The following is a 12,457-nucleotide window of genomic DNA, read 5'->3' on the forward strand; positions in this document are numbered from 1 at the left end:
CCTACGTGGACATTCTAGAAAAAGAGAGAAATACTAGAAATTCTCAAAAAAAAGCAAAACATTTAGCCATCAATCAGTAAACTCAAATCATCATAGTCATTGGATCTATTATGTTTTCTAAAAAATTACCCACCTATGCCATTATGAAAATAGCCTAAAATAACTCTCTAAACCTATATCTAAATTACCCACCTCTACCATTATATAAAATAAACTAAACTAACCCCTAATCTTCATCTAAATTACCCACTTATGCCACTATAAAAAATTATTTAAACAACCCCTAAATTTGAAGCCAAATTGCTCACCACTAATACTTAAAAATAGTTTAAAGTTACCCACATATGCCATTATTAAAAATAACTAGAAAATCCTAATTTTGAATCCAAATCACCTTCATTAAAAATATACACTAATATGATTATAAATTTTCCTTTTCTTACACCATTGGTATATGATATAATCATCATTCACCATTTACAAAAATACAGAGAAAGTGATGAAAATATAAATATCTATGTTAAAATTATAGCTCAAATTTAGGGTCCAGTAAATAAATTCATGCACGTACCTACGATGAAAGGTGGAAATTTAAAGATTATAAATGTGGATGAAAATATTATAGAGTAATTACTAGCTAAAATCTATTACAATCGGATAAAGATATAAGTATTGTGTTTGAATATTTAACAAATGAGAGGTAGTTCAAGGTAATAGTTTTGTAGCAATGTGAACTCATTTTGTTTTCATTGGAGACTCCACATTAGTTCTCACGGGATATGCTATAAAAAAACAAATATTAAAAATTCTCATAAAAATCATAAACATCAACATCAATCCTATAAACTCTAATAATCATAGTAATTGATCTATTATATTTTCTAAAAAGCTACTCACTACTATCATTATGAAATTGTTCTAAAGTGAACCCCTAAACCTATATCTGAATTACCTAGCTCTGCCATTATAAAAAAAGATCTAATGTAACCCCGTAATCTTCATCCAATTTACCCATGCATATCATTATAAACCATAACTTAAAATATCATTCTAAATTTGTATCTAAGTTACCCACGTATATTATTAAAAATAACTTGAAGTAAACGCCTAAATCTTAATCTAACTATCTTCATGTTTATCATAAAGAAATGTCCAAAAGTAAACTAATATATGATTCTGAATTACCTATTTATGTCATTGTTAATATACAAATATTAAGTTAATGTATATACGCATAAGGGGTGTCACCATGTAGACCATTTATATATGTATTTGAGGAAGTGATGAAAAATATCGATTTTTATGCTAAACACAATACATATGAAGGTGCGATACAAAATGAAAAAGATATGCATGTGGATGGAAAAGTGTATAGAGTAATTACTAATTAAATATCAATCATAACAGTATAAAAATAAGTACACATCTATATAAATATTATATTGAAGTATTAAAAAAAAGAGTAGTAGGTAAACAATTTTGATTATTAGTTAGGAGTCTAATTTCTAAATAATTTTTTAAATATAATAACTTTTAAAAATATTGGCCCGTGCGGGAACACGGGTCGATGGACTAGTATGGGTTTAACTTAGGTATTAACCATCTCCCATGTCTAAAGCATGCCAAGGTTAGACTTCGTAATAGACACGCGACATCTTCCGAAAGCAAGGCTGCAGCAGCTGCCATAAGGAGCGAAGCAAATGCCATCGGAGAAATGGAAGAAGACGCGGAAGAGAATGACACTGTTGAGGAATTGCGTCTAGGTGAAATTTTACTCCTGCAAATGCGGGATGTTGCGCTGCCTGCTTGAATGAATGTTGTGGTGAAGCTTAAAGGTGCCATTCGTTTTTTCCTTTCAGACAGGAAAACATATGCGGAAGCTCAAATTCGGATGTCCCAGAAGAAGTGGTCTTAGTTCCATTCGGTTATGTTGAAACCTTGTATCAGATGTCCTATTTAAGTACTTGTGTGTAACTTAATTTGCTGGATCATGCATTATTTTAAGTCGAAACAGATGGATTGATGTCATGTTTCAGAGATGTAAAGGTTTGGTCACCGCTGTAATCTGAACTGCTACAAGCTCACCTGCTGACTGCTGTACCAAAGTCTCAGAGATGTAGGCGGGCGGGACCTTGGGCCGGGTTTGGACTTTGGACTTTGGATGCAAAGCATTTTGAAAACCTCAGACCTCAGATACCACACAGTTTTTCACATTGTGGGCGACATAGAATACCACAGTTTAAGAAAACTTTTTTTTTCTTTTGCAGTATTTTATTTCAAAAACAATGGAGTGTTCGGCGATCACAGTATTTTGCAGACATCAAGTTTATTCGTTCATGCCGATCCTATCTTACATATAGATCAAAATCACCAGATAAAACAAGCACCAACCAGCTGCTCTTACGTGATTATCGTTGTAGCAGGTGGTAGTAGTATTAGCGAGTAGTGTTTGGATTTAGATCATAAATTCATAATGCATTCACACGTTCGAGCAAGAAGCAGCAGCCCTGCTCCTCCACGTCGGCCAGCAAGTTACCTGTGGGCCGGCCTAGGACGGAGGAGATATTGGGCCGGCTATTTGAAAATTATTTAGACGATGGGCCGATGAATGTTCAATTCATTATTTATTTGTTGGCATCATTGTTTCGTTATTATATGCTCGATATTTTTGGATGGTAATCATTGTTTCGGAAAGAATGGTGACTGCAGTTACTAAAAGTACGATTAACCTAGCTGAATGCCCAAAGACGAGGGGTAGCCTGCCAGACATGGGATGGGCAATTTGGGGAAGTAGTGGCCAGTCTTTATCGCCGCGACTGACTAAAACCAGGAGGAAAGGAACGCTATTGGTCGACTGGTTATTTTCAGACGATCTGGTCTGGTGTGCAGCCGGTCTCCCCATCAGTCACCCAACCGCTCACGCGGCAAGTCTCCCGGTAGGGGGCGCGGCGCACATGCCCCCGCGGCGCAATTTTCTTCGTCGCCGCCGCGTGGGGAGCTCCGTCCCGTCGCCGTCGCCGTCGCTCGGTCGCTGGCCCCCCATGAGCCCGGCCGGCCGTGATTGCTGCATGTTAGCATCCCATCTTCCCGTCACCTACGCACACCTAATCCCAGCCCCAGGACAGGCGTTCCTGGCAGACCACGAAAAGCTCCCCTCCCCCGGCCCCGCCCGGACGCGGCCTATCATCACGGACGCAACGCGATGCATCCCCTTTTCCCCCGAGCCCCGGCCAATCGGACGCGCCAGAGTGTCGCGCTCGCGCCGGTGATGAGATGAGTTGGTGCCGTAACTGCAGGTACCGGCCGGTCTCCTAGGACCTAACTCACGTCCACTCCGGGCATCACTCATGGCCGCCGATGATCGCGTCGCGTGCGCGCTGGCCCAGGCAGCAAAGAGCGCCTTCAACGATCCGTGTCGCGGCTCGGGGTGGTACTGGTGGGGATCCATCCATCATCCATGGACGGACGGGGCGGACGACCGAGACGAATGCTTCCTCCTCACGCCTGCTGATTGCGGGCGGGGAGGAGCGGCACCGGCATGCATGCAGCAGCGGCAACAGTGGCGGCCGGACCATGGCGCGCATGCATGGGCGCCTACGCCCTACGCGGCATGGGGCCGGCCGCAGCGCGTGGCCATGCCTCATCACCACTCCGTGTCGGACGATCTATCCATGCATGCTTATGAGTGCGTTGCACGCAGCGTCCGAGAAAGAGAACGTACGGCTCGTCGATCCCCCCTCGTGGCATCTCGTCGTCTCACGTGAGGACGAATGGAGGGGCATGCATGGCCGCCATCAGTTCAGGCTTCGGCGTACCAAATTGATTGCGTTTTTGTCAACACATTCAGCAATAATAGAATGGCTCGGGTTCCTTGTGCCCGACGTCAGGCTCGGGCATGCGTCAGAGGACATTTACGCTTCAGATCTCGCTCGCCATTGCTTCTGCCGGCGCCGGGTCCCCTTTTTCTCGGAGCCACCCACCCAGCGACACCTGATCATTTCCTCTCGTGTTGACCTGACGAGTAGTCAAGAATCAGATCGCCGAGCTGGAACAACAGGGCTCGCTCTTATACCTACGAGAACGAGACTAGTGTGCAGCAGCAGCAACAAAGCGGCCAGCTGCTGAAATGGTGGTATAGACAGAGACCCCCGCTCGCTGTACCCAAACGAGCCCCGATTCAAACCTGATGGTGGCCAGTGACAACAACCATGGCGCCCTGCACGCACACCAGAACCCCTGTAGACTGTAGTGTACGGTACCAGCAGCATCTTGCAACGCATTGCCACAAGCAGTCAAGCACACATATACACAGAGAAGGCGCTGCTGCTGAGAGCCGATCAATGTGACACTACACATGTAGCATGAGAGCCGATCAATGTGTTACTGTGTCGTCCTGCAACGATCAAATCCAGGAAACAGTGGTTTTCCCTTGTGATCAGGGCAACACAACCACGCCGGCCATGGCCAGGCGGCCACAGCTGCTCCCCGCGTCCATCTGTCCTGGGGGCCCCCAGGCAAAGAGTGCTGTTAACTGTGGATCTAGCCACAAATGACAGTTGCAATGCATGTGAGCCGCCATCATTTCCATGAGATGTGAAGGAAGCTCCCCATCCGTCCATCCATCCATCCATTCATCCATCAGGGGGGCCACAGAGCGCTGCAACAACTGCAAGCATACGCATGTGAGATCACAACCACACACACACTGATCACAGCTAGCTTTTGGACGGTCATGCACGATCAATTCCCCGTGTTTTCTTCTCTCTGCACTTGTAAGTAAGCAAGTTAGCAGGGCATGCTGGTGGTGGCCCGGGCAGCAACATTTCATGGGGCCACGGCCCTTTTTCCTTCACTTGTGCTCTTCTTTCCCCCCCAGCGCCGGCCTTTGCTGCTTTGGCTGAGATAGCAAGGAAGCTGATTAAATATTGGACAGCAACGGGTAGATGCCCTTGACTTGAGTGTTCCTCTCTCACCTCAGATCAGTTGGGGGGCCCCTAAACCTAAAACCTTGCCCTAGCTAGGACTCACTCACCAGGTCACCAGTCACTGCACTACACTTGTTTGGTGGTACAAAACCCAACCAGCCAACCAACCCTCGGCGCCACTTTTGGACTTGATGCGCGTCCTCCAGCCTCACATGCATGCGCCATGCAAGCAGAGATTATCAGCCCTTCCTTTTGTTTTAAGTTTGGTACCTGGCTCTGCCAAAAAAATGATCATAATTTTGTGTCAACTTTTGCTTTTCGATAGTACTTGCATATATGTGCTTGATTGAACTAAAGGGGAAAAAAAGGTGCCTTAAACCACGTACTTAGTTTCTCTGGTTGTTTGATTAGTGGTTTTCATACAAGCTTTTGGTTGATTGCTGGTCTTGTCGGCCTTGTTTGGAAATGGTTGCGTTTCAAGTTAAAGGCAGCTCAAGTCTAGGTAATGTCAAAATCAGCTTGACTGTTAAGGCAAAGCCTAGGTTCATTTTATACCCAAGAAAAGAGTCGAAAAGTCGTAAGAACAACCCCCCCCCCCCCCCCCGCGGCACACACACCTGTTTCCAGCCCTCCATGACAACACACTCTAGGAGAAAGATACTGTGTGGATTATTCTTCCTTCAAAAAAACATACTTGCATTTTTTCTCTCTCTCTCTCTCTCTCTTGTCCACCATGTGGCAGCAGAGCAGCTCCACACCAACCGAACCTAGATCACAGGCACTGATCAGAGGAAGGGTTTCAGACAGAAAACGTCAGAAAGGCAGCTAAGGCCTTGTTTAGTTAGGGAATTTGGGAGGTGCCAAATTACTGTTACAGCACTGTAGCACACTGTAGCGTTTCGTTTGTATTTGTGAATTATTGTCCAAATATTGACTAATTAGGCTCAAAAGATTCGTCTCGCAAAGTACAACAAAACTGTGCAATTAGTTTTTAATTTCATCTACATTTAGTACTCCATGCATGTACCGCAAGTTTGATGTGATGGGGAATCTTCTTTTTGCATAGTGTCAAAGTTGGGAGTTGGGAGTAACTAAACATGGCCTAAGCTAATCTGTTCCGATTTCGTGCGCTCTAATCCACCTCCGGCCTGCCTGCCGAGCTAGCGAGCGAGGTGCCCTTGGGGTTCGAGGCGATCGAGCGATCATGTCGTGCGTGCCGTGGCCACGAGACCCCACGCATTCATGCGGTGTGGTGGCCGGATCAGACCAGCCATACAGATATGGCTGCCTGAACTTGACCTGAAGCAACCAAACCAAACGCCAACGCTGGCCGGTGAGCTAGGAGCAGCTGCAGCCTGCATGCTAGGTCGTAGCAGTCATGTGGTGCGGTTAAAGGCGCTGCAGCCTTTCGGTCTTGGGCGCCAACCATTGATAACTGCGCAGAGGCAATTGCCAATTGAGGCCCGTTCCTCGTAAAATCTCAACTTTAGCACTATGCAAAAAGAAGATTTCCCATCATATCAAACTTGCGGTACATGCATGGAGTACTGAATGTACACGAAATCAAAAACTAATTGCACAATTTTGTTGTACTTCCACGAGAAGAAATCTATTGAGCCTAATTAGTCGATATCTGAGCATTAAATTCATAGATACAAACGAAACGCTACAATACGCTACAGTAATTTTGGTTGTCTAAAGTTGGGCAACTAAATAAGGCCTGATGTGGTTTGAGTTGGGTACTTGGGTTGGGTTGGGTAGGCAGGCAGGCGGCAGCCCAGCAGCAGCGGTAGATTAGTGGAGTACTCGCCTATCCTAAGAGTACAGTCAGAGACTAGGGCCTAGTACTGCCTGCCACTGCCATGTTGTAAGTTATTGGAAGGCCATGCCTTTGCTTGGTGCTTGCACATGAATTAGGTGGGTGTTTGTTGCTCATTGCGTGCCTGATTTTCAGAGTTAGGTTTAGCTCCCTCTCATCTCATCACATGCAAAAACAAAGGCATTGCAGCTGCACTGCACATGACCATGATCTACTTAAAAAGTACCATAACCCACCAACTAGTAGTCTACTAGTATCAAATGCGAAAATGGTGATTCTTTTGAAAGTTTTCACCGAGTGGCAGTAACTTGTTTATGCTCTAAAACTGTTTTCTCTTGATACAAAAGCATAAATGTGTCAAGGCCCCTCAATGTCCTCCTGTCTGTGTACCTGCACTGTGCACCCAAACGTAATACTAAAAGCGATGTGAGCAGCTGCAGTCAGGTACCAGAGGTACACTCTCCAGTCTCCTCTCCCTATACTCTGCGTCTGCATGGGTGTGGTACGGTGTGCCCCCCTCTGCTCTGCCGCTATAAATTGAAGCCATGTACTCATACACTCCATTGTTGCCATAAACAAAAGCAGCACAAAGCACGGATCCCTGCCTGATTAAAGACCCCCAAAGATTTGCATTAAACTCCAATCATCCTCTCCAAGCTTCATCGTTTGGCTTCCAGTTCGAATGCTTAGCTCCCTGTTGCGATCCGCGCGCCCTTTTCTAGCTCACTGTTAGGTGAAGCTCTAGAAAATGCAAAGCAGCTGCAAGTGAGTGAGAGTAGTGGTCCTCGTCGTCGTCCTGCTTGCTGATGATCAGATCTCCAACTCTCAAGCAGAGTAAACGCCCGCTCGCACCTTTTTTTCAGATCAGTCCTGTGGCTTTGACAACACGCTTGCTCTATGGTAGGGGGTTCATGCGTCTCACTTTCATGAAATGGATCCATCTGCACTGCAGCCATGTTCACCGGTGGACGATCTGCCCCCTTATCGGCTGCTGCTAGAACGTTCCTCGAAGAAAATTGGTTGGGTGTGGTGTCTTTGACCACCCTAGTAAAATTTTTAGACCATGTTTGGATTCACCCAACTAAAGTTTAGCTAAAGTTTGGTTAGGATGAGCTAAATGATAGTTGAAGAGTTATTTGTCTATCCTACCCCTCTCTTCCACTTTAGAAACTTTTTTCGAGAAAGGTGGAGGGACAATTTAGTTTTTATCAAAGAATCTTTAGCCAACTAAATTTTAGCTGGGTCTTGTTTGGATCCATAGCAGTTAAAATTAGCCAACTAAAATTTAGCTGGTAGATTCAAATAGGATCTTAATGTTATTACAACCCTTTTAATGTCTAATTTCTAGCAAGCATACCTTTTTATTCAATAATTTTGTTCTCTATCATTCCATCTTATATGGGAGTAAACTGTAAATCTTTACATGAGTTTTTCAAAAAAGAAATAAATCTTTTTACATTGAATTAGTCTCGGTTACAATTTGGTCATGCATTCGTCACTAATCGGCTGCCATGGATCTCTGTCCCCCTCCACAATTCACAATTGGATATGTGAGAAGTTGGTTCATGACAAGCCAGTGGTCCTCCTTTTGTTAAGAAAGAATGTGGCTCGCCACTTGTGGGAGTGGCTTATGACTTGCGAAAGCAGCTTAGCTTAGCGGCTTGATCCACACGCCTGCACGTGCGACGACCCAAGCAGCCACACCACCACCATGAGACGGCTGCTGCTGCTCATCTGCATCCGCTACTGCAGCTGCTAGTGGTTTGCAGCCCGACTCCACTCCGGAACGCAGAGAACGCCCTAGGCCTCTGCTAGTAGTGGGCTTGAAATCCGGATAAAGAGAACTCGGTGCAATGGCTTTCCCTGCCTTATCTCGATCCAAGAATATTTTTTGGTGACGCTACATGAGTAGTAGCTTTTTTACTGCTTTTTTTTAAAGGCCTTTTGCTCTGCCCATTGTGTGATGATGCTGGAATCGAATCTGAAAATGACTTTGATTGTTGGAAGGAGGAGAAGAGAAAACATTTGATCCTTTCACCTCCCTCACAAGCTGCTTCTCCTTTTTACCCGTTTTTTTTTCCCTTTTGACAAAGGCTTTTCCGGTTTTGTTTGGACCAAAGGGGGGAAGCGGTGGGAAAGAGAGAATGTGAGCAGATAGCGCGGATCCGATGGTGGGCATGTGTGCGCGCGCTTTCCTGGCCTCTTTCCAGGCCTTGGATTCCTTGTACTGCTCCCACTACCATTTGTCCCTTTCTTACCCATACCCCACCTCCTCCTCCTATATTTATCATGTCACTTTTTTATCTCTTCTTTTTTTTTTTTACATTAGCATCACAGGAGCAAATTGTAAATGTTTACAGACAGTTTCCGAATGAAAAAAGAGGATAAAGAACTAGGACCATCTTGTTTCATGGCCCGCGCAAATAGCGCAGCTAGCTAGATTTCTTAATACTAACATTTGAGCTCTTTTCTTGAAAAAATCATTTAACTAATTTTGTGTTGTTGTTTCATTACTGTTGCTTTATCCAAATTGCCTTTACCAAGACATAATCTTTTTAAAAATTGTATTTATGGCGTCAAACATGAATTTTAAATAAAATGGAATACCTTGTTCAAAAATATAGTTTTTTTGTTTATTGAAACTAAAATATATTTTTTGTCATGTGATGTGAATTTCTACTGGAAAGTTTTAGGGACCGATTCGTTTGAAACCAAACCTTGCCACACTTTGCCACGCCTAAGGTTGTCGAGTTTGACCAAGTCAGCAGCTATTTGGTTGTAGCCACAAACTATGACAGGACTTCTTTTCTACCATATCGGTCGCACATATCTGTGATTAAAAAAAGTGTGGCAAGATACTCCTATGCAAGCAAAAAAAAGTGAGCAAACAATTTAATGAACTGATTATTGGCAAGAAATTGTGACAAACATTAACAATCTTAATATATCAACCGAAGAGGCTCATAGTTATGGTGACATATTATATATATTCTTAGATTTTAAGAAGAAGATACGGGTGAGTTTGCTGGACGTAGATTTGCTTCTTGGCAAGCATTGAAGTTGGCCCTCGAGTGTGTTTGCGTGGAGATGTTGATGTATTCCAAAGGGTAAGCTAGCTAGAGGTTTGACCAAAACGTTGGTTATTTCTTATTGTGCATCCACTCAAGTCTCAATTTTTTTTTGTTCCTTTCATATATTTCAGATACGTATAAATTTTTTTCCTTTTATATATTTCAGATACGTATAAATAAATGCATGGACTTGTATTTGACATTGACTCATACCCTTGTTCCAATCACGGAATCACTTTCTAATTGCCTTGTTATTTTAATTCTGAATTTATATATTTATTAGGTGTATTTAATGTGGACTCTTTAGGTTGATCTAAACCGTTGGATCATTATAAAATCCTACGGTGCATGTTTAATGGACTCTTTGGAATAATCTGAGCTGTTAGATCATCATAAAATATAACGGTGTGTATTCTTTTCTTTTTTCCGATTAAGTAGAATAATATGAACGTGGTAATTTCTAGGCCCTCTCAGTGAACGTGATGGCTTCTTTTAACACTATTGTATTAAGATAATAGATTCCTCACATCAAGGAGAGATGATCATACATCATCTTATTAGGGTGGTCCTTTTTTCAGGCAATGCTCCTATTTCAAATCCAGTGGACTAGCATTGACACTCACCAAGCAAAAGCTTATCATCAGCTGAATGCCCCATTTGGAACGTGGGAAACCCTATCACTCTACCACCTAGGAAACCCTAATACCCATTTCCCATCTGGTATAGCCCCCCTTCAAGATGATCATTACCGTGTTCTTTTTGACCGGGGTTCGGGAAGTCCAGTGCTCTACCACCTTAACCGCGACGCAAAGGCAATCATGAAGGGCGATTGCACTTGCCAAAAGGCAAAGCCAGGGCGGGGTTTCACAGTGAAAAAGCAGGCAAGGCCATCATCAAAGTCACCAAAGCGCCTCACGCCTCTCGTGCACCTTCGCTTGGACTTTGGGAATTGAGAGAGAAAGATAGTAAAAAAAAAGAACAAAAACAAACAACAACGCCACACACATCACACATGTGTGCTTGCACGCCTTCCTTCTCTGCCGCTTTTCCTGTGAACCCCTGATGTCTACTCCTCGCGCACAAGTAAACCTAGCTTTTTTTTCTTTAGGGCAAGTGCACGAGGACTAGACGAGATGGTGCGGTGGTGCCTCTTTCCCCTGTCATTAACTCGTGCGTAACCCCGTTGTTTTCGTGTGCTTTTCGTTAACCCGGCGAGCCAGGGCACTCAGCAATAGCAAACCTGATGGCGCCTTCAAGTTTTTCCTGATGATTTTGCCGCACGCGTGATGGATCAAGTCTTCATGGAAAGGAAAGAGGAGATGGGCCATGGTCCATGCCTCCATGGAGAGAGAGCCGCCGTGTGGATGCTGCTGGGTCGCCAACATGTCTCGCTGATGTGACTCGGTTAGATCTGCGAAATCCTAGAAGCCGCTTTTGGCCTTGGATCGCTGTAGTAATAAATACTACTCCTGCGGCGCTGCCCGAACAAGCCTCCGATCACAGCGCAGCGCGCGGTGTTTTTGACTGTTATTCAATGCCTTCCTCGATGCTCCGTCGCCAGGGTTGATTGTTACTGCTACCGGCAATCCATGCCTGCTCACGCCAAAGAAAACGCATTCCCGGGTCTCTCTCACTGTCACTCCAATGCAGCGCTGTCGCGCTGTCTTCTGAATCAAAACACTAGCTACCTACGTCATAGGTTACGTGTACCGTCAGTTCGAGGGGCGTTCGGCTCCGGGGCCAGCGGATTGCTCTAGAAAAGTTTTAGAGCTCGATCCGAATTCGTTGCTGAGAACCCTTGAGATTTGAGTCCAACCATCGTTACCATGAAATAATGCGCTAATATAAGAAGTAATATGTCCTGCCATTCCAAGATTAAAAAGATTTGCTCTCCAATACAGTAATAACAAAAACACCGTCGGTTCCTCCAGCCCTGCCGATCCAGCAGTCCACGCATCCATCCGACTATCCGAGCACAGGCACAGCAAATGAACTGGCTACAATAATGCGAATGGCATGTCGGGCGCGGCAAGGCACGAGGGCGATGGCATCCGCTCGTGAGTCGTGATCTACTAGGGCTCACTCCACATCCATGGCTCCATGCTATTCTACTGCTAGCGCTACAACCAGCGACCAGTGCTTCACTGCTTTGCCCTGTTGACGAGTATGGTACCGCACGCATTGGATTCCTCCCGATCCATCCAACTGCAGTGCAGTGCGGGGCATGCAGCGTGGTAGATCGACCAGCTTCAGACCAGTCAGAGATCAGCCAGATCAGATGGTACCTGCTGCTGCGAATGCGCAGCTCCATCAGGCATCTCAAACGCAGAGAAAAGAGGGGATCAAAAGGAGAGAAAGAAAAGAATCAGAGAAACAAAGGAAAGAAATAAAGGGGAAACGAATGAGCAGTGGCATTTTCGCGAGGTGCATAGCTTCTTTTCAGCTTTATTCCGGTGCATGCACGGTTCTTGCTTGCATTTCATGTACTGCTGCTTTTTTTTTTGTTCTTGGCCTGACACCCTTCTTTTTCGGCTTTGTCAACGTTGCAAACAGGGTGGTGATCAAAGTACAGATTAGTACTAGTTTAATCACTGTTTCAAATAAAAAAGGGAAATAATAGTAGGAACTGAAATATTTTTTTT

Source organism: Setaria italica, chromosome V (genome assembly GCF_000263155.2).
Source record: "Setaria italica strain Yugu1 chromosome V, Setaria_italica_v2.0, whole genome shotgun sequence".
NCBI lineage: Eukaryota > Viridiplantae > Streptophyta > Magnoliopsida > Poales > Poaceae > Setaria > Setaria italica.